Raw genomic sequence first — 22,372 nt, 5'->3', positions numbered from 1 at the left:
ATTGCAATTGGTTTTATTAGAACATGACCTACGTTGAGAGGCAGTGAGGTACCCATGCTGTAGGCTAGTCGTGGGGTCTAGGGGAAAGAGAAGTAAGGACAATGGTACATTCCTGGACACGCTTATTTGGTACCTTGAGCGACTTTTGTGCGATGTGTCTATTTGTTGAGCGACGCACTGAGGGGCCAATCCCCAAGGTGTAGAAGAGTCGCAGAGGGTTGACGGCATTCAGCTGTAGGAGGAACCCCATGTGTATGTGATTCGAGCCTTTCGGCTATGTGAAAGGGACTCCCTCTGAGGAGTAATATTGGGTTAGGATCAGTTGGACTACAACGTATTACAAACGCAATGTTTAGGAAGGCAGAGATTTTGATAGACGCTCCTGGCCGCGAGGCCGAGGGGTTATCTTGTGCGTAGTGACGAGGCCCGGCTAGTGCATGAGCCAGTGCCGGCCCATTTTTTGGTCCATCAATTCTAAATGGTCCATAGAATCTAGGAGCTAATTTGACAACTGGATGTCTATCTACACTTTGTAGTCTACGCTTTTCTATTCTAAGCCAAACATAATCATCAACTTTGAAACTCATGGCTTGTCTTTTCTTGTTGGCTTGTTTGGTATATGATTGTTGGGCTTTAGCAATCATATCCTTAACCTCATCAAAAATACTGTTATGCATAGTAGCAATATCATCAGCACTCTGTATTCTATTAGACAAAGATGCAATAGGTGTAGATAATCTATATCCATAAATGACTTCAAAAGGTGCTTTCTTTGTAGATGTGTGCGGTGTATTGTTATATGCAAACTGTAATAAATGTAAATGAGTATCCCATGTCTGAGGTTTAGAGATAGTATATGCATGTAAAATATCTAAAATGGTACTATTTGTGGCTTCTGTTTGTCCATTTGTTTCTGGATGAAATGCAGATGAGAAATCAATCTTTGTGCCTAGATTTGTAAACAGTGTGATCCAAAAATTATTATAAAATCTAGAATCACGATCTGAAATAATCACTTTTGGCAATCCATGGTTAGTAAAAACAGTTTTCAAAAATAACTGTGCTGCTTGTGATGCTGTTAAAGTTTTTTTACATGCAATGAAATATGCTTGCTTACTAAATCTATCTACAATTGTCCAAATCATGTCATGGTTAGATTTAGTATTTGGTAAACCAGTAATGAAATCCATAGAAATATGTTCCCAAGGTTTAGATGGAATAGACAAAGGCATTAATAATCCATACTGTTTACCATGATGTCTCTTTATTCTTTGACAAATCAAACATTCAGAAACGAAATTAGATACATCTGCATCCATATGCGGCCAATAAAAATCTTCAGTTAACATGCGTAATGTAGATATGATACCTCTATGACCTTGATATGGGGGACAATGAATTTCATTCAAAACAAAAGATCGGAAGGGAATAGTAACACACAGTCTCTTTTCAAAGAACATAAATCCATCATTATATGACAATGAATCAACAGGAATGAAATTATTTTGAACTAATTTTTGCCAATCAGAATGAAAAGTAATATCCTGGTGATATGTATCTTTCATAGCAATCAAAGAATCAAAAGATATGATAGAAATATTATGAATTGCAGGTCTTCTACTCAATGCATCAACAACTACATTTTCTTTTCCAGGTTGGTATTGAATGATAGGATGAAAACTTTGAATGAAGGAAGCCCATTTGATATGACGGTCAGAAATTTGGGGTTGGCTAAGTAGATGTCTAATGCTTTGCTGGTCAGTCTTTATCATGAATTCTGAACCCATTAAATAATGCTTCCATTGTTTTAATGCTTGTACAACTGCTAATAGTTCTTTGTCATAAGTGGAATATTTGAGCTCAGAGGGTTTCAGCTTAGAACTAGAATATGCTATTGGATGGTTGTCTTGCATTAGTACGGCTCCTATTCCTAATCCGCTAGCATCGGTCACAACTAGAAAGAATGGTCTATTAAAGTCAGGCAATTGTAGAACAGAGGCATTAGTTAATGCACGTTTCAGTAAATCAAAAGATTTCTGCTGATTTTCTGTCCATTGATAAACAATTCCTTTCTTAAGAAGTTTGGTTAATGGTAAAGCAAGTAATGAGAAATTACGTACAAACTTCCTATAGAAACTAGCAAGACCAAGGAATGAGCGTAGTTCATGTACATTTTTAGGAACAGGCCAATGCAGTATTGCATCAATTTTCTTAGGATCAACTTTAATTCCTTCTTTTGATACAATATGACCTAGATATTCTATTTCTGTCTTAAAGAATTCACTCTTTTCAAGATTTGCAAACAATTGATTTTCTTTCAGTAATTGAAAAACTAATGATAAATGCTCATAATGCTCTTTTTCACTTTGACTAAACACCAAAATATCATCAAAGAAAACAATCACACAATATTGATATTTCAAAAAAATACGGTTCATCATTCGACTGAAAGTAGTAGGTGCATTAGTTAATCCGAATGGCATGACTAAGAATTCGTAATGGCCAAACTGTGCTCTGAATGCAGTCTTAAATATGTCGGATCTATCTAGCCTCACCTGATGATATCCAGACTTAAGGTCAATTTTACTAAATATAGAAGATCCTTGCAGTTTGTCCATAAGATCATCAACTCTAGGTATAGGATACCTATTCTTTACAGTGATATTATTTAATGCTCGGTAGTCAATACACATACGATAGGTATTATTCTTTTTCTTGACTAAGAGCACAGGTGCACCGAATGGAGAACTGCTAGGTCGAATTAAGCCTCTATTTAGTAATTCTTCAACTTGACTCTGGATTTCTTTTTGCTCTATTTGATTGTGCCTATATGGTGCTTTGCAAGGTGGTTGTGTGCCAGGAATTAGATCAATCTTATGGTCTTCTGGACGTGAAGGTGGTAAACCTGGTGGTAGGTCTTCTGCAAAACAGTCCTTAAAATATACAAGAAATTCCTTATGCCTAGGGTGTAGATGATTTTCCTTTGCGTGCAATTCATTCACCCAAATGAGATATGATTTAGTATTCTTGCGTAGTGCACGTTTTGCTTGAGTATGCGAAAGCAGTGGAAAAATATGAGATGCATGCATACCATATAATGTAATAGATTTTCCTTGAAAATTAATATTCATTGTGTGCGTGGAATAATCTATATTTGGATTATGCTGGTGTCTCCATGGCATTCTTAGAATAATGTTGCTTGACTGTAATGGAACAACTAAGAAATTTCTTCTTTCAATATATGAACCAATTTGAATTTCTAAATCTTGTACTTCTTGTGTGCCATTGTACCTAGTGCCTAAAAATGCAGCTTTTATGCGATAATGCGTAGGTACAGTATGCAATTTTAATTCCTTTACCAATTTTGCTGAAATAAAGTCATGGGTACTACCGTCATCATGCAATATAGTTCTTTCTTTTCCATGCACCATACATTTCATAGTCAACAATGAATGTGGAGTAGGCATACCTGGTAAAGTGTCGGAAGTAGTAGTAGGATCATCCTCATCTTCAGTAAAGTCTGGCATATCCTCATGCTCGTCTTCGTCCATAGCTCCAAGGTAGTTGATATGTGCTGGTGGCTTCTTTGAATGACAATTTGCTGCGAGATGCCCTGGCTGGTGACACTTGTAGCATACTATTGGCTTGGCTTCGGTTACATTATTTGCAATGGCTGGAAGTCTGGGTACATTTGGATTTGCTTGTGGAATAGGCTTTGGATTTGGATTGACAGTGGATGGTAATGCAGGTGGTTTAGGCCAATTCTTGCGGAAAGATGGTGATGAGAAACGACCTGGATTAAACCTTCTAAAATTAGAATTGAATTGTTTAGATCCATAATTACCGTTGGCTTGGAATTGCTGTGGTCGTCTGTCTCTTCCGCGTAACTTATCTTCAATGTCGTGAGCTAGTGAGACGGCGTCTTCAAGGGTAGCAGGCTTGAACATGTTCACTTCAGCGTAGTAATGTCCAAGAAGTCCAGACATATACTTCCGCTTATGTGTCATCTCTGGTACGTCTTCAAGCATGCGTAGCTGTAGGAGTGCATTCCAAAAATGCTCTGTATACTGTGGAATAGACTCACGATCTCGCTGTTGAAGTAAATCCCATTGCTTGATAGCCTTCTCATGAAATTGCGGTGGAAGGAAATTTTGCATGAACTTTTTCTTGAAATCTTCCCATGTAGCAGGACATTCTATGCTCTTGCGGACTACAGTCCACCAAAGTGATGCTCTGTCTATCAGATGATTAGTAACACACTTGATTTTATCTTTTTCGGGATAAGTTTCCTCATAGAAATAGTCATCAAACTGGCTAATAAATGATAAAACAGTCTTTCCTTCTCGTATGCCATTGAAAGTGCGAAACTTGAAACTTCGTTTACTTATCTTGGATTCCTTGCGAATGGTTTGTGCTTCAAGAGTGGCGTCGATGGTACGGCGAATCAAATCTTCAGCTTGTGGTTCTTCTTTGTCGATGGACGCTCTTTGTAGTTTTGTCAATTGCGCTTGCAATGCTTGCCTAGCCCTTCGCTCTTCTTCCAATTGTAGCATGATTAGATCCAGCTTTTGTTCCATGGTAGGCTCAGGTAAGTCGTCTTCAGCCATAGGATCATCCATATGTGGGATAGTCATCCTGTAAAACTCAACAAACCTTTCTCACTCAAAATCAGGTTAGCGGGATGAGCGTAGCTCAAATTTGGGGTTACAAGGCTATGTATTTTTGGGTATATCTTCTTCAATTTTTAGAAATTCTGCAATATTTCTGTCTCTGTTTGCTGAAAGTACTTCAACGAACTTGTAGATAGGTAGAACAGCTTGCTGCGAACAACTTTCCAGTTCAGAGTTTTTGCATACTAACAAGTCTTCTATGAGTTTTAAGCACTAGTCAGTTCTGATTTAGTCTGACTTGCAGAGTTGCAGACTTAGCAGACTTGCAGAGTTGTTGACTTGCTGAACTTAGGCCGACTTGCAGAACTTGCAGAACTTGATTACCGTCGACTTGCAGAACTTAACTTCAAAAGTGCGAGACCTGGAGTTACTGAACTTGTCTGCCCTGTGTAACTTGCAGAAAGCCTTAAGCTTTAGTGATTAAGCTTAAGCTTTAATAGCTTAATGGAGGACTTAGCAGGCGGCATGAATTTTTGTGGGGGGGGCCGTTTTTGATCACGCGGAATTTTCGGAAAGATCTCCTGAGGCCACGATTTCGAATTATGAAGCTTCTTAAGCTTCTTTAAGGATTAGAAGCTTAAGATTAAGCTTTTAATAAAGAGGATTAAGAGTTTGCTCACTGTTTTTCAACGACTTGATGATGGAGATGTATGAGTGGTCCTCCGCCTGCAGAGCCTGGTCCTTCGCGATCTGACAGTGGAAACAGGGGTTCTTGATCGCCAGAAGTCTGCCTGTATCGACGGTTCGCGATGAGATTGACTGTAGAGCCTGTTTGTTCTTGGAGCTCCGCCTTCGCCCGAGATTGGTAGCGATTGGAAGCTCTTGATCTCTGCTCAGCTCTGATACCACTGGTGCACAGTTCGGTCGCAGATAGCTCATGTGGTGAATCCCGGAAGGTCCCCAAGAACAATGAACTCTACCTTTTTGCACAAAAAACAATGTAAAAGCATGCACGACAAGAGGCAAGAGACAAATTGGGTTCAATCTCCCCGATGCCTTGTGTGAACGCTTCACAAAGCATGTATTTTATGTATATTTCCAATCTTCATGCTCAATAATAGCCCAATTACAAAAATATGACAAGCTTTTAGCTTTTGAGTTTGCTTTCTACAAAAATAGGAAAATAAAGCTAATGGACAGTGCCCATAGAGTCTGGCACGCCCAATCTCAATGTCCAAATAGAAATAACATATCCGGGCGCATAAGCGCATACAAAATAATAATCAATAATCAATGTCTCTATAGACATAACAAAATATAGGCGTGGCGCCTATCAAAATATAGTCCAAATGTCGAATACCCGCTAGACTCCAATGCTTTCCTCCGCCACTGCTGCTATCTCTATACATCAACTGAAGCATTCACAATCGTTAGTAAAATAATACAATTAAACCGACAAAAGTGAATACCTAGCAGTCTTCAGCTTCATAAATAAATCAACTGGTTAGAAATAAATCCTAACCTTAATTTATTACGAGTGCGCACTCTAAACTCATAAACGTTTATTAATTTAATATGCATTTTGCGGAATCACCCGCTATGGAATCACCCATGTACACACTAAATTAATGAAACGCCCGAAAAGGACAGGCGTCCCCATCAACTTCTCGCACAAAGAATCCTCTTTGTGTATGAGCCCCGGTCATCTAAGTTTACGGAATCCACCGTAAAACCTCACGGAATCCACCGTGGAATATGCCTCCTGGCATCAATCTCACTTGTAATAACCTGTTCAGAGCACATCAAGAAGGTTCATTGGATATATCAGTTCCCTCACTGAACAGTCTAGTCTCAGGAGATGCAATTCCTTTCCTCTGTAAAGACTTTCAGAGTTCCATTGAATTGTCAGTGAGTTGAACAGCCTGTGTTCAACAGCTGTATGCTTCCTTTTATGAAGAACTCATGCAGTCTAAGGACTAGTTGCATAAGGCAACATCCGAGTTAGCTTCTGCTAAGGATACCCTAGCAGATTTGTTTAAGCAGATGGAACAACAAACTCAACTGGTTGCAACCCAACGAGATGAGATCTCTTCTTTGAAGATCTAGTTAACAGAGGCTCAATCCGAGGTTACCAGCCTTTCAGAGGAGAAGGAGAGGATGTCCAGAGAAGCGCAGGAGTTCCAAACTCTCTTAGATGACAAACTTTCAGCCTTACAGACTGCTAATGACACAGTGGAATCACAAGCCTCCCAAATCAAGCAGTTGCAAGATCAACTGGCCAAGTCACGGTCTGTTCCTCCAAGCCCTAATGTTCCCTTGATTCCTTCTCTCTCACAGCAGGACTTGGCTGCTCTTCAGAGACAGGCTACCTTGTGCCCTCTATTCCAAGATAAAGTGGAAAGATTAGAATCCAAAATGGATTTGTTATGGTCTACATTTGAGCAGTTTCAGGAATATGTTCCACCAGACCATTCTTTCTTTGTCCACTACCACTTACAGAAGTTGGCCTTCTACGTGAAGCTTTCCACGATGGATTTACCTCTTCCAGAGGATGGATGGAGTGGGGCTTGGTCTACTGAGTTGCTGACAGAGCTAGTAAGGATGGTGTTTGAAGATTCTGTCACGATAGATACCATGTTGATGTCATACATGTATCTACGAGGAGACTTGTTAATTCCAGATGAGGTGGATATGGCATGGTATGTGGGAGATGTGGTTCTACAAGCTGTTTTGTATGTTAACCATTTGGAGTTGCGCATAGCTGACATGTTCCAGGGTTACTCCTCCAAAGTGGCTGATTGTCATGATAATTCCTGGCATACCATGATTGATTCGGTGGTCTTGAATCAAAGACAAAACACAGCTCCTACCTATGCCCAGAGTACTAATCAACTGAGGCTGGATCTCTTAGCTTATCTTTTAAAACATAATCCGTTTGATTCTACCTTCTTTGATGCCTATCATAGACGATCTCTCTTAGGACCTTCTGTTCCTACCCTTCTGTATTACCAACAAATGGCTCACCGATATGATCTATATCTTTCCCTTTGTCAATCTAATTCCACAACTATTTTACCCCTTCTTTTCCAACCTTCATCTTTCCCTCAAATTCCCATTTTTACATACTGCTCCTTTATTGAGGATAGAGTATTTTCCCCTTCTCCACCATGTCCTTCTCCATCCATTCATGTACCTTCTACCTTTCCTATTTATCAGTTAACACCCTTTTTAATTGATTCCCTACAAATTTCAGCCACTCCTTCTTTAAACTTTTCTTCCTTTTATGATTTTGCCTATCCCTTACTTCATCCACTTTTCCTTATTCCACTTCCCTCTCCTAACACTTCTATATCTCAACCACCTCAGTTGGTTAGTGACTATGACGGGTTTGATCATCAGATTTCTAGAAGAAGGGGATGGAGCTCGAATGATTCCCTTACATGACCTCAGATCAATTGGCCAGTAATTCCAGGAGAATGGACAGCTACCAGTCAAGCTTATCAGAACTATATTCATTTTGCTCAGTAGTATTCACAGTCTGCAGATCCTTCAGTGAGATTAACTGCTCACTTTGCTTGGTATTTGGCGTATATGCATAGGCACTCTCATAATGATTCCAAGCCTATTCCAAAGTTGTGCATGAATGTCAATGTGAGCATTGTTTCCTAGCAGCTAGATATATTGTATTTTCATGCCCTTTGTTTGCCTAGCAGATACCTGGTCTTGTTGGAAAGGATGTGCTGTCTTCAGTTTTTTCAGAATCCTCCCAAAACATTTGTAGATGAATCCTTGTCTATGGATCGTTTCTGAAATCATCAATCTTTCAAGAGGGATCATCTTCATTGATACCTTTCCAATGTATGGTGGATGCTTTTTAATGAAAATCTCTCTTTTGGAGGAGTCATTCAGATGGTTGTGTTGGTGTAGTGTTTGTGTTGTGAGTTATTTTATGTAAAAAGAACCTATTGGATTGGATTTCGTGCGAGCTACATTTTTGGAGAATTGTGGTGATGGGGTCGTGGTTGGAGAGTTGAAGATGATGCAGATGAAGAAGAAGAAAACTCTTATATTCTTTACAAGTTTGTTGTGATTTTCTAGTTTGATAAGAAGTGTTAATGTATAAAGGGTTTTCCTTTCGTTGTATTTTTATATTAGATACAGGTGATAAGTTGGGATCGTGGTTGGATGGATTGTTTTTGAAGAGATATTGAAGATCAAAGTTGAGCTTTTTGAATGAACTTGTATTCCCTTTTCCTGGGTCATGAGGACGCTTCCTTATTAAGTGTGGGGATATGTTGAGTGTTGAAATGACTTGTTTTTTGGCTGATTTTTGTTGTTTTTGAGAGCTAAATGGTTGATTTTATGAGATGATGATTGGTTTGGAAGTGGTTTGAGAGTGTTTTGGATGATATTGATTGTGTTTTGGAAGTTCATTATGTTTATTAGTAGAGATATGAGGTTCTGATAGGTTCTGATTGGTTCTGTATACCTTCTGTATAGCTTCTGTTTTGTTCTATTTTGTTCTGATTGTCTTCTGTAAGGAGGGATGGAGTATTGACTGATGAAGATTGAGATCTTGTGAAAGCTTATTGAATAGTTTTTGAGAGTTTGGAATGGTTTGAGTATGAGTTATGTGGTTTTGATGACCTTCTGTAACCTTCTGTAGGTCTTCTGTAGAGCTTCTGTTTCTATTCTGTTTTGTTCTATATTGTAGCTGTTCTGGTACTGTACTGTGACTGTTCTGTATGCTTCTGTATGTGTTCTAATGGATGAGAGTGTAGCTTAGGAAAGTTTTCTAGCCTTGGAAAGAGGTGAATACAAGTGCAAAAGAGCTGAAAGAAGTGAAAGAAGTAGCTGCTGAAGACTCAAGTGAAGACTGAAGTGAAGTGACAGTAGTGAGCTATGAAAAGACACTGTAGTGGCTCTGGTGACTCTTCATATCAGACATACCTCTTGGGAGGGGTATCCACGACCTAAGAAGGATTATTGAGAGTGATTTATGAGAGATTGTAGTGAGGATATGATGTATTATTGATGGAGAGAGAGAGAGAGTCAGAGATAGTCAATTCTACTGAAACAGAGTGATTGTATGTGAGAGATTGAGAGAGAAGACTATGAAGATATTGAAGATGAATACTATGTGATGTATTTCCATTCAAAGATTGTGTATTTCTTTGCTTTCTTTGTTCTATTGATGGATTTTGTGAAGATATTGAAGAATATGGTTGATTCTATCAAATTTGTGGGAGATCTACATGATGCTGCATGAAGATTTGTTGTGCCTCGTGTTCTTTTCTTCATTGTGATCATATGAAACATAATAAACAAGCTTGTTGATGTTACAAGATAGATTTTCTTGCAAGAAAATTCCCTTTTCCTTGGTGTTTCTCTTGGGGCTCCAATCAATTCACAACTCCTTGAGTTTTATTTGGATTCTTAATGAGATGCATTTATAATTGTGTATAAGTAGGCATTGCTATGCTTTTTCTGGAAAATATTGAACAACTCTAACTTGTTGTGGAATGGTTGGTCTTTGAGACCTCATATAGACCCTTGGTTAATGATTGTTGGTTTCAATAGCCAATAAAAATCAAACTTTTGGTACCCTAGGAGTTCAAACATGTTTGTCCTTTGTATTTTTTAAAGCCTATAACCTTTCTCCTTAACTTTTGGATGTTTGTATAGATAAACAATGTGTAGAAAGCTAGGCTACATGAGGGAAATGTATATTCACTTAACTTAAAACTTATACACTTAATAGGGGAAAAAGGGACACATGCACAATACACTATACAATTTTTTGGGCACATTATAGGGCAAGAAGTAATTAAAGGTTGAACATATATACCATGTTTATCAATCATGGTCTCGTGCGATGCTGATGATGAAGATGAAATACCATCATTCTCTGCTCTAGTCCATTCATCAATGAAAACCTTGAATTAAGCACACAATTCATGTCCATATTGAATTGGCTCCTATCCATATCGATCAAACTTAATGACTTCATGTGCATCATGGTACTTGCTTAAGCGAGTCAAGTATGGTAGAAGTTCTTTGATCAAGATAGAGTCTCCACAATCAATATCAAATGTTTTTAGATAAATGCAATTCTGAAGAGGATTTGGACATCCTTTGTAAGGACTATCATCTATGGGAATAGTCTTGGTATACTGATAAATTTCTCCATATTGATCCCATACATACTTGAGAGGCTTGAACATTGCTTCTACTCCCATCTTATCTGGCCTATATATGATTTTGAGTCGATGTCTATGACATTGTTCTTGGACCCAAATCATGAAGAAAGGATACTTCCTTTTTGCATGGATCTCCAAGCACTTAATAAGTCCCATGACATTCTTATATAAAGCTGTTGACCAAAATCCCACTTGGAATCTTGCATAAGGCTTCAAGAAACTCCATACATCCTGGTCGAAGAACAAGCCATTACATTCCCATTTGAAAGCTTTGAAACTTTTTAGACTTAGCAAAGCATCGTTGTGAAAGAAGACCATTGAGATCAAGTATTACACATAATTGTGTTTAATTTCTTATCAAGGACACATCAATCACATCATCGTACTCTAGTGTTGTTGAATTTGTTAGATATCCAACCATAGATGTCTTAGTTAAAGTTACAAAGAAGAAAAAGAAGCACATTAGATTCATTTACTTCCTCATCATTCTACTTAATGTTTGAGCTATAAAATAGCATAGAACACTAAAGCAATTTAACTTCACATTGACAAATACATAGATAGTGTCAAGAATCGCATGGTGGGGGGACTTGCTTGAGCTGCTGCGCCAAACACACACTGTATACACAAGAGGAAGCTCACTCAAGAACACAAGAAGAGAGATGGAGGCCAAAACTTTTTCTTGCTAGTTTCTTCTTCTTCTTTCACATGCTATACAATGTGCACAAAGTATAGATAAGATACAACATAAAGGAAAGTGGCCTTCTAAGTCAAATAGTGCATAACCGACTACACTAATCGACTGGTGCTATATCTTTTCCATTTGTAGGTAGGTGTAACAAACTAAATATAATAAGTGACGAGTCAGTGGCCATGTGAGTATCATAATGACCACCAACGTGCTAAGTGTAGATGTGCGGACTCATCTAGCCAGGTGGTCCATCATCAATGTCCGTACGTGTTGAGCTTGCCATCTCAACACTCCCCTCGAGCTCAACTCTATCTCTGCAACTCCATGTAAGCTTCGGAACTTTCGAAGCTTCTCTGCATCCAATGCCTTTGTGAAAATGTCAGCTATCTGATCCTGTGTGCTGACATATACCAAGTCAATATCTCCTGCAAGTACCTTCTCTCTCACAAAGTGGTAGTGCATCTCAATGTGTTTTGTCCTATCATGGAACACTGGATTTCTAGCTAACTCTATGCTGCTCATGTTGTCACAATGAATGGCAACTGGACCACCATCTCCTTGCATGTCCAAATAACCTAATAACTTCTGCAGTCATACCACCTCACATGCTACCATAGTAGCACCTCTATACTCAGCCTCTATACTCGATAAAGCAACTGTAGGTTACTTTTTAATGCTCCATGTAAATTCTGCACTACCAAGGGAAAACATGAATCCACTCGTAGATCTTATGTCTGACATGCTACCAGCCCAATTTTCATCTGTGTATCCAAAGACCTGTACGTCCTTACCTGCCTCATGAAAAAGTCCATAATGTAAAGTGGACTTCACATACCTCAATATACGTCTAACTGCATCCAAATGAGGCTTTCTAGGCATCTGTGTAAATTGACTGACAAGGCCAACAACATAGCTGAAGTCTGGCCTTGTGATAGTCATGTAAATAAAACTCCCCACTATCCTCCTGAACATAGTAGGGTCTTCTATCATCCCCAACGTCAACACTCAACTTCACATTTTTCTCCAATGGTACTAAAAGAGGCTTACATGCTGTCATACCATACTTGGATAACATATCCGAGCCATACTGCATTTGGGACAGCCATATACCATCATCACATCTGATCACCTTAATACAAAGAAAGTATCTCAACTCACCCAAATCCTTCATCTCAAACTTCTTCTTCAAGAAGTCCTTAACTTCAGCAATCCCATTGTCACTGCCACCTGTAATAATCAAGTCATCCACATAGATGATTATGATGACCAAACATGCATCTCCCTTTCTCACATAAAGTGAGTGATCAACATTAGAAATACAAAATCCAATATTGACAAGATACTCTCCAATCTGGTCAGACCATGCTCTAGGTGCTTGCTTCAGCCCATAGAGTGCATTATTTAATCTACACACATATGTGGGATGCTCTAAATCCTCATAACCTACTATCTACTCCATATACACTTCTTCTTGCAATTCACCATGCAAGAAGGCATTCTTAACATCCATTTGCTGCAAAATCCAACCTTTGGCTGCTACCAAGGCAATCACACACCTAACAGTTGCCATCCTAGCAACTGGATTGAATGTCTCTTTATAATCTACGCCATATGTTTGAGCATAGCCTTTTGCAACCAGCCTAGCCTTATACATGCTAACTGAACCATATGCATTATGCTTGACTTTGTAAACCCACTTATAGCCAATAGCTTTCTTACCCTTAGGTAAGGGTATCAAATCCCAAGTCTTATTGGCTTCTAATGTAGCCATCTCCTCATCATTGCTGTATCCCAATGAGCATGACCAATAGCATTCTCAAAACAATGGATAACCTTCAAAACCAAATCTTTTAATAGGGTATCTGACCCAGCTAGATCTGCGTACCACCGGATCATTCAATGGAGCCTTTACATTACTATGCACTCTCTGTACACTTGGTGTCCTGACTGAAGGAATGCCAAGCTCATCATCCAAACTCTCTAAACCACTAGAATCTCCATCAAATCCCAAATGACTAGTAGATGCATCATTGCCATCCAGCACTTTTTTCTTTCATTTGTCCTTCCTTGCAACACTTATAGATCCACCTGAAGATGTGGGGCTACTCCTTAGTTTCCCAGACTAAGGGCTCACTATAGGTTTATTACCAGATGATGTTTCTAGTCCACTAGGACTCCGAATTCCAGCATCTAAAGTGAACATTTGGTCAACTCTACTTCCTTTTGCGACCAACCACTTATCATTAAAATCTTCTATAAAACAACCTTTTGCATTGAATCGGACCTGCAACCCCTGCTCTACCATTTGGCCAATAGACACTAGATTTTTTGTAATGGCACATGTAATACATCTGTTAGACTCTTTATCTGGCCATCATAAAAGGACAAGGGAACCTTTCCAATGTGTGAAATTGGGTGGCATAAATCATCACCCGTCTAGACGCACATAACATGGGTTTTGTAAGTCATGCATCTCTCCAAACCATTCAACATGACTAGTCATATGATTAGATGCACCTGAATCGGCATACCATACATCATCATGTGTCCCCTTTCCTGTAAGTGCATTCATCATATGCTGCATAATAAAGAGATGCTCATTTTTGTCTTCATTCTGTCGTGAAGGCGATGTATAGTTTCATTGCTACAATTTACCATTGGGAATATCATCCTTCTTAGCATAAAAATTGGCTGCAATATGTTTTGCCATAATAATGTCAAACAATAGCAAAATTTCGAGAACCTCTGTTTTGCCATCCACCTCTTCCTCTAGAGCTCCCCTTGTCTCTAAAGTTTCCTCTAACTTCAGATTCCTGCATTTTACCAAACTGTTGATTGAACCTATTTTGCTGGTTATCGCTAGCATGTCCCATACCACAGCCTCTCGAAGAGGATCTACCACATCCCCTTCCTGAACTCGAGTAAAATACTTGGACTTGTTCACCATTTCTTTCAGACGAACCACCTTGTATATTGATCTCTTCAGTAAACATAAGAGAGATCAACTCATCAAAATCTGAAAGCTTTCGTACATATACTAAAGTAACAAATGATTTTCATGCCTTCTCATTGTTAAGGCCACTCAGAGTGGATGAAACCAAACCATCATCATCCAGCATTGCATCAATCGCTACTAAAGCATCTACAATGCTCCTCACCTTCAATGCATACTCATTGATAGACATTTTCCCTTTCTTCAAGGCATTCAACTCTTGCTTGAGTTGAATCTTTCGTGCCTTTGTATTTACTAAAAACATGCTCTTAAAAATTATCCAAGCTACATGTGAAGTTTCTGCATTCCTGATATGTCTCAGCTTAGTATTATCAATGATTGTAGATAGTCAGTACATCACCTTTTTTTCTTTTACATTCCACTCTTTCCATGCTTTTAACTCATCTGTTGTCGTAGGGATACACACCTCTGACTCCTTTTCTTCACCTGAAACAAACTCATAAAGACCCTTTCCAATGAGGAAGTTCGTCACACGAAACTTCCATGAAGGGTAGTTGTTCTTGTCAAGCTTCTCAATAATGGGATTTCCACTATTCTCTACCATTATCACAAACAAGGATATAACACAGCAAGCTAGTCTTCTACAATCTTTCACAACACGTGCATAACAATACACCAAGCAACCTTTTTCACTGATTTCTCAATAGTACATGTAATCTGTGACCTGTTTGTAGATAAAGCTTATCTTTCCTTCCTGCAAACACCTCAAAAATTACAGATTCGCAATCTGTAACCTGCACATCCACTTTCGGTCAATACAGCTGAAATCACAGTGTACCTTGAAACTGTTGTCCGCAACCTTGCGGTTCTAAAACGGGGCCTGAAATGGCCTCAGATGCCCAAAATAACTACAGCGAAACCCTACAAGACTTAATTTACAGAATATACAGTGATCTTCTTGAACACCAAATCTCACACCAATCTGAGATTTTTGCTCGACCCTACTTCCGGTGCCTCTACAAGCACTATCCAAGAGAGAGAGTGGAAGAATGAGAGAGATTCTTACCCATTGCTTGCTTGCTCAAACCTTGCTTCTTCTCCTTCACTTCAGCCTTCAAAATCAGTCTCTCTTAGTGGCATGGCTTTGATACCATGTCAATAATCGCATGGTGGGGGGACTTGCTTGAGCTGCTGCGCTAAACACACATTGTATACACAAGAGGAAGCTCACTCAAGAACACAAGAAGAGAGATGGAGATCAAAACGTTTTCTTGCTAGTTTCTTCTTCTTCTTTCACACGCTATACAATGTACACAAAGTATAGATAAGATACAACATAAAAGAAAGTGGCCTTCTAAGTCAAACACTGCATAACCGACTACACTAATCGACTGGCACTATATATTTGCTAGCTGTAGGTAGGTGTAACAAACTAAATATAATAAGTGACGATTCAGTGGCCATGTGAGTATCATAATGACCATCAACGTGCTAAGTGTAGAGGTGCAGACTCATCTAGCCAAGCAGTCCATCATCAATGACCACACATGTTGAGCTTGCCATCTCAACAGATAGGTACTACTTAATAAGGGATGTCATAAGAAAAGAGACATTCGACCATGTGGACAAAGCTAACCAAGAGTAATATCATGAGGTGAAAAAAATATATATGATGATTTCTTTGAAGTAAAATCTATTCTAATTTAAAATTCATTTCTCCATACCTACTTTTTATTGCTTATCATAAGTATACTTGGGATACTAACAGTAGAATCTTGTAATTAATTGCACAAATTTTCTTATCATTATAATATTAAACATACTCTGTTTTTAAAAGGCCTTCAAAATGGCATGTACAAAGAAGGTGTTTATTAGTCCTAATTATTAAAAGAAAATTTAAACATGATACTTTTGGCCATGTGACCAAAACTATGTCACATATAAGTGACACATTATAATTTGATTGAGATAAGTTATACTCTATTTGGATAATTTTTCATAGTTTCTTCTTAAGGACTAACCATTCTATTTTTGAGTAGTTATATCCCATAGATATTTAAACTCATGAATTGTAACAAGGATTTTACCTTAATATTCCATATACACATCGCAAAAGATACATTGGAGGTCAAATCTTTATTGCAATATTTGCTGCTAAGGTAAAACTTCTTTGGGAGGTGCAATGAATCTTTTTTGGGGTGTGTAATATATTGTTGGCTCTCTTATTCTAAGGTACATGCATAGACATACACTAGTGATGTAGTAAAAGAGGTTATAAGAGATTTGACCATGTGGACAAATCTAACCAAAACTAACATGACAAGATCATTAGACAATAAATATAAGAGTTTAATTGAAATAAGATATAAAATAGACTTAAGTAAATTTTGAATAGCTAGCTTAAAATTTTCATTATGATAAGTATTCTTACACATTAGATTACAATTGAACAGTTATCCTTACAAATGATGATAAATTTTAATGAGCTCTTTAATACTATATTCATAAAATATTTACCTAAATAGATTTTTTAAACTAAACATGCTTGGTACCTTTTGTAAAAAATTTAAAAACTAAAGACATAGTTTATTTAAGTAATATCACCAAAGAAAGAAAATATTGCAAATGCTAATGGAAGTAACTTCTTAAGAAAAAAATCAAAATTACATCAATGTGTCTTCCTTGATGAAAGGAGAATGAACAGAGTTTAAACACCTAATGTAGCCTTTAATTTCTTGCTATATCTTGGCTTGATTCTTCTATGCCCTCGGGTTGTACTTCAAGAACTTTACCTTCAGTAGGAGGAACCTCTTGGGAGTTTGAATTTTGTTTGGTACTCTCATCGACCCTCCACAATTGTGCTTCAACCTCTCTTTGCTCTTGAGTGTTGCAAACCATTGCAATAGTCTTCATATGATTTACCAATGCCACCTTAGATACAAGTCCACTTGCATATACATCAAATACAACCTCATGAGCATCACTGAATGCTTTGATTTTATTTTCTGTAACTTTCATTTTGTTTCTCAAAACTGCCTTTGCAATCTTTTGTTCTTCATCAAGATCTTCATCATTGCACTCCTTGTCCAAGTCTTCAAAGTTCAAAATGGAAGGCTTGTTGACATTGTTTATATATCGCTCAAAATTGATGAAGATTTTCTCCATGGTTACTAATGTCAAAACCACAAATAATCTATAGATAAAAAAGCAAAGGTTCTATCCATTGGTAGGAAGTCAACACTACCAACTAGCATGTGATACTTGCAAGAAATGCTTTCAAGAGCATTTTCCAAAGCTACCATTTTCTTTCGATCAAGAAATGATAACAACATGAATCATTTAGGTTCACATGTCATTTGTAGTAGAGTGGATACAACCTTTCCAAACTTTATAGAGTCCCATTTCATTCCCTCAACCCCATGTGCTGCATCTAGAACAACAACCCCAATGGTAATTGGATCTCTGTAAACATTATGTATAAGATCAAAGGTTTCTAGATTGCATCCGACAACATATACATGCCAAGGGAAAGTAGTGGATGATTGAAGAGGATTTTATTATTTTCCAATTAGGAAGTTCACATTATCTTTTTCTCCATTTGGTAGGGACCCTACATCAGCTCCACGTGTGAGCTTCTTTGATACCTAATCATTGCAAATGCCTAAAATCTTTGTGTAGACTTCATCATTGATATCATAATTATCAATAACCTCTCCCCAAGTCTTCATCACAGGGCTACATTCAAGAACTGAGGCATTGAAAATAGTGATTAATTCCTCCTGTAGGACCCTATCTTGCTTGATTTTCTTAGCCCTTGTTTCCATGTCAATCATATCTTCCTTATCCCATTTGTTTCCAAGAAAAAGGATATGACCTTCATTGATCTCCTCTTGTAGTGTAAGGATGTCTCCATCCTTTAAACTCATAAGACAACGAAATGCAGCAAGAGAAGGTTGCCTTCCATTTTTTCTCGAACTCTCCTCTTGGGATTTAAGCTCACCTCTAGAGTATCTATTCATGATTTTGATCCAACTATCAAATATTTCTTGGGAGCTAACAATCATATGGAAATCTCTAGATGCACAATTTTCTCCAATGTATGCCACAAATCTCTGCAAAAAAAAGATCAAAATAGTGAGCAGAGAACAAAAGAAAAAGCAACACACTAATCTTCACAAAAAGGGAAGGTAAGCTTATATGTGATTACCTGCTATGGTACTCTTTGAGAGCTTGTCTTAGAAAGCCCTTGTTGGGGTTTTGGTGGAGAACCAAATGCTAGCCATTGATCTCTTGATGGTTGAAGTTTCTCAACATAAGGGGCATTCTTCATAACATTATGTGATTCCATATTTGTCATTCATGAAAGCTCAATGCATATTTTCGCATAAAAATCAACTAATATTCTAGCATTTCTCGTGGTGTATAAATGCTTGGTTGCTAGACAATGTGTAGTATTACTTTGAATATATATCTTTGTTGCATTAATTGGCTGAGGCCTTGATATAATCCAATAACTATAAGTGTCCAACTTATTAGCATCCGCCTCATCACGATCCATGGGTCTTTGCTCATTATTGTCTTGTACAAAGGCATAAGATATGTTGTTGTTGATGGATCAAAAGAAGTTGTCTTCTACTCAAATGCTGGAAGAGGTAGAGGCAGAGGTAGAGGAGGCTGATCTGGAGGCCGTGGTAGAAATCAAAATGTGCAGCAAACTGAAGAAAACCAGTCCTATGGAGGAGGACGTGGTAACTCTAGAGGCAGGGGGAGCCAAAGAGGTCGTGGTGGATGGCAAAGAGGCCAAAATGCAAACAGCAATGTTGAATGCTACTACTGTGGTAAAATAGGTCATATGGCTAAAGACTGCTATAAAAAGCAGAATGACATCATGAATGGAAAATTGCAACAAGGGAATTATGCACCTTCTAGTAGATAGGGTGATGACAGAAATGAGCATTTGTTTATGGTGCAGCACCTGACCAATTCTATGACAAGTGCAGAAGAAAGCAACGATGTGTGTTATGACTCAGGTGCATCAAACCACATGACAGGTCATGCAGAATGGATGCAGGATGCAAGGAAAATGGAAAAACGAGGATTTGTGGAGAATGGTGATGATACTGCACATCCTATTGTGCAGATTGGAAAAATTCCTTTGTCTATGCAGGATGGGAAAAAGAAATACATGTCGGATGTATTTCATGTCCTGAATATCACCAAGAACCTGGTTTCTATTGGTCAAATGGTTGAGCAGGGCTTGCAGGTCAAATTTAATTCTCATGGATGCTTTGTTGAGGATATGAAAAATAAAGGTCACTTGATAGCAAAAGGAAAGAAGAAGGGCAGAATGTTTACGTTGGAAGCAGACATGCCTGAATTGAGTGCAGCAATGTTTGCACATGGGACCGGTGTAGTTGCAGATATTGATATCTGGCATAAACGCATTGGCCATGTTAATGTACAGCGACTTAAATCAATGCAAGCCCAAAATATTGTTGCAGGGTTGCCTAAGTTCAAGGTTGCAGAAATGCATAAGGTATGTGAAGCCTGTTAGTTTGGAAAACAGGCAAGGAAACCATTTCCTAGACATGTTCAAGAGAGTAAGAAGCCACTGGAAGTAATCCACTCTGATGTGTGGACTACTAAAGCTGCATCTCTTGTAGGCTGTCATTATTTTGTCAATTTTATTGATGACTATAGCAGAAAAGTTTGGGTGTATTTTATGAAAAAGAAAAGTGAAGTTTTTGGGCATTTCAAAACTCTTAAAGCTATTGTTGAAAAAGAAACAGGCCTGCAAATAAAATGCCTAAGGTCAGATGGAGGGGGAGAGTACCTCTCAAATGAGTTTGCAAGGTTCCTACAGGAGCATGGCATAAAGCAACAATATTCATGCAGTCATACCCCACAACAAAATGGAATCGCAGAAAGGAAAAACAGGCCTATTGGAGAGGTATCTCGTGCCATGCTCAACAAAAAAGACTTGCCAGTTTTTTACTGGGCTGAAGCAGTTGCTACAGCAGTCTACATAATGAACAGGACTCCCACTGCAGCAATACATGGGATGACTCCAGAGGAGAGGTATACTGGTAGGAAACCAGATATTTCTCATTTGAAGATTTTTGGTTGCATTGCCTATGTTCATGTGCCAGATGAGTTGAGATCCAACTTAGATCCAAAAGTTGAGAAGTGCATCTTTATTAGTTATTCTCTGCAGCAAAAAGGGTATAGGTGCTATAACCCTTCTACTCGTAAGTTTACAGTGAGCAAAGATGTTGTTTCTTATGAGATGAGTAGCTGGTATAAACCAGTAAATGTGATTGATGATGTAGATGCACAAAATGGTAATGCTACACAGAATTCACAGCAGCAGTCACAAAATATTAGTGGACCTAGAGTATCCTCTAGCAGTGGCTCACATTCTTTACCATGGACAGGCAGATTGAGATCAGGAGAATCTTCTCAAAGCAATGCAGATAGTGGTATGCAAGTATCACGAAAAGGAAAAGAGAAGGTAGATCAGCTCGTGTTTGATGTGAATGCAGGTCACTCTTATGTGGATGGTGAATCGAGTGGCTCAAAACAGAGCATTGATGATGATTTGGGTATTCCTTCTATTGTTACACCTAGAGTAAGGAAGACCAGGGATGTTTTGAGAGCATCTGGGAGTGAAGCTACTTTGCGTAGGTCTATAGGAGCTAGGTATCCTATGGATAGGCTGAAATATGATGGATTTACAGCCATTCACTATGCATATATGGTCAAAGTGATACAGGAACAAGAACCCACTTCTTTTGAACAAGCCATGGGAAAAGAAAAATGGGAGAAAGCCATGGATGAAGAAATGGATGCCTTGGAAGTAAATGCTACATGGGAATTGGTACCTTTGCCTAAAGATAAGAATGAAATTGGTTGTAAGTGGGTTTATAAGGTGAAGCACAATGCAGATGGTTCTATGAACAGATACAAGGCAAGATTAGTAGTCAAGGGATATGCACAAATATATGGCATTGATTATGAAGAAACATTCAGTCCGGTTGCAAGGATGGCAAGCGTAAGAGCAGTCATTGCTATGCCTATATCAAAGGAATGGTCTTTACATCAGATGGATGTAAAGAATGCTTTCTTGCATGGTGATTTGCAAGAAGAGGTCTATATGGAGCAGCCACCAGGTTATGTGCATGCTGTTCATCCTGAGTTTGTTTGCATGTTGAAGAAAGCCTTGTATGGCTTGAAGCAAGCACCTAGAGCATGGTCTGACAAGATAGGACAGTATCTTGTCACTATTGGCTTTCAGATTTCCAGGGCAGATTTCTCACTTTATGTGAGAAAAATAGAGAAATGTATTATGCTACTTGTCATTTATGTTGATGATTTGATTATGACAGGTGATAGTGATGAAGATATCCTTCATGTGAAAATGCTATTGAAGTTGAAGTTTGAGATGAAGGATTTGGGAGAGCTACGTTATTTCTTGGGCATTGAGGTGATTAGATCACCAAGTGGGATACGGCTCTTGTAGAGGCAGTATGGATTGGACATGCTATCCAAATATGGGATGATAGGTTGTAAGCCTATTTCAGTTCCTTTGGAGCAGAATGTGAAGCTGAGCGCAGATGCAGGTGAGCTTCTGGAAGACCTTACTATGTACAGACGCATAGTAGGAAGTTTGATTTATATGACTATTACCACGCCAGATTTGAGCTATGCTGTTGGATTGGTAAGTCAGTTTATGCAAGCTCCAAGGAAACCGCATTTGGATGCGGCTAGACGCATACTCAGGTATGTGAAGTCCACATTGCAGTATGGACTACTTTATGAGACTAGGGTTCAGATACAGTTGTATGGATACACTGATGCTGATTGAGCTGGTAGTATTTCTGATAGATGATCTACCAGTGGATATGTGTTCTCTTTTGGG

General features: G+C 38.4%; 1 pseudogene across 1 annotated transcript; it reads right to left on the bottom strand.

The window, feature by feature from the left end:
- Nucleotides 1-17,789: 17,789 nt before the first annotated feature.
- On the bottom strand, nt 17,790-19,365 carry LOC148035874 (uncharacterized; annotated as a pseudogene). Its single transcript, XR_015690985.1, has 2 exons — nt 18,662-19,365; nt 17,790-18,566 (listed from the first exon to the last, which is right to left on the bottom strand). The product of XR_015690985.1 is annotated as an uncharacterized LOC148035874 (transcript).
- Between the last annotated feature and the right edge of the window lie 3,007 nt (nt 19,366-22,372).

The sequence above is a fragment of the Lygodium microphyllum genome, chromosome 5 (assembly GCF_053477565.2).
Source record: "Lygodium microphyllum isolate KBCC chromosome 5, Lygodium_microphyllum_v1.1.10, whole genome shotgun sequence".
Classification (NCBI taxonomy): Eukaryota; Viridiplantae; Streptophyta; class Polypodiopsida; order Schizaeales; family Lygodiaceae; genus Lygodium; species Lygodium microphyllum.
The sequence above is the reverse complement of the archived record's forward strand: the minus strand, read 5'-3'. Positions and strand labels throughout refer to the sequence as shown.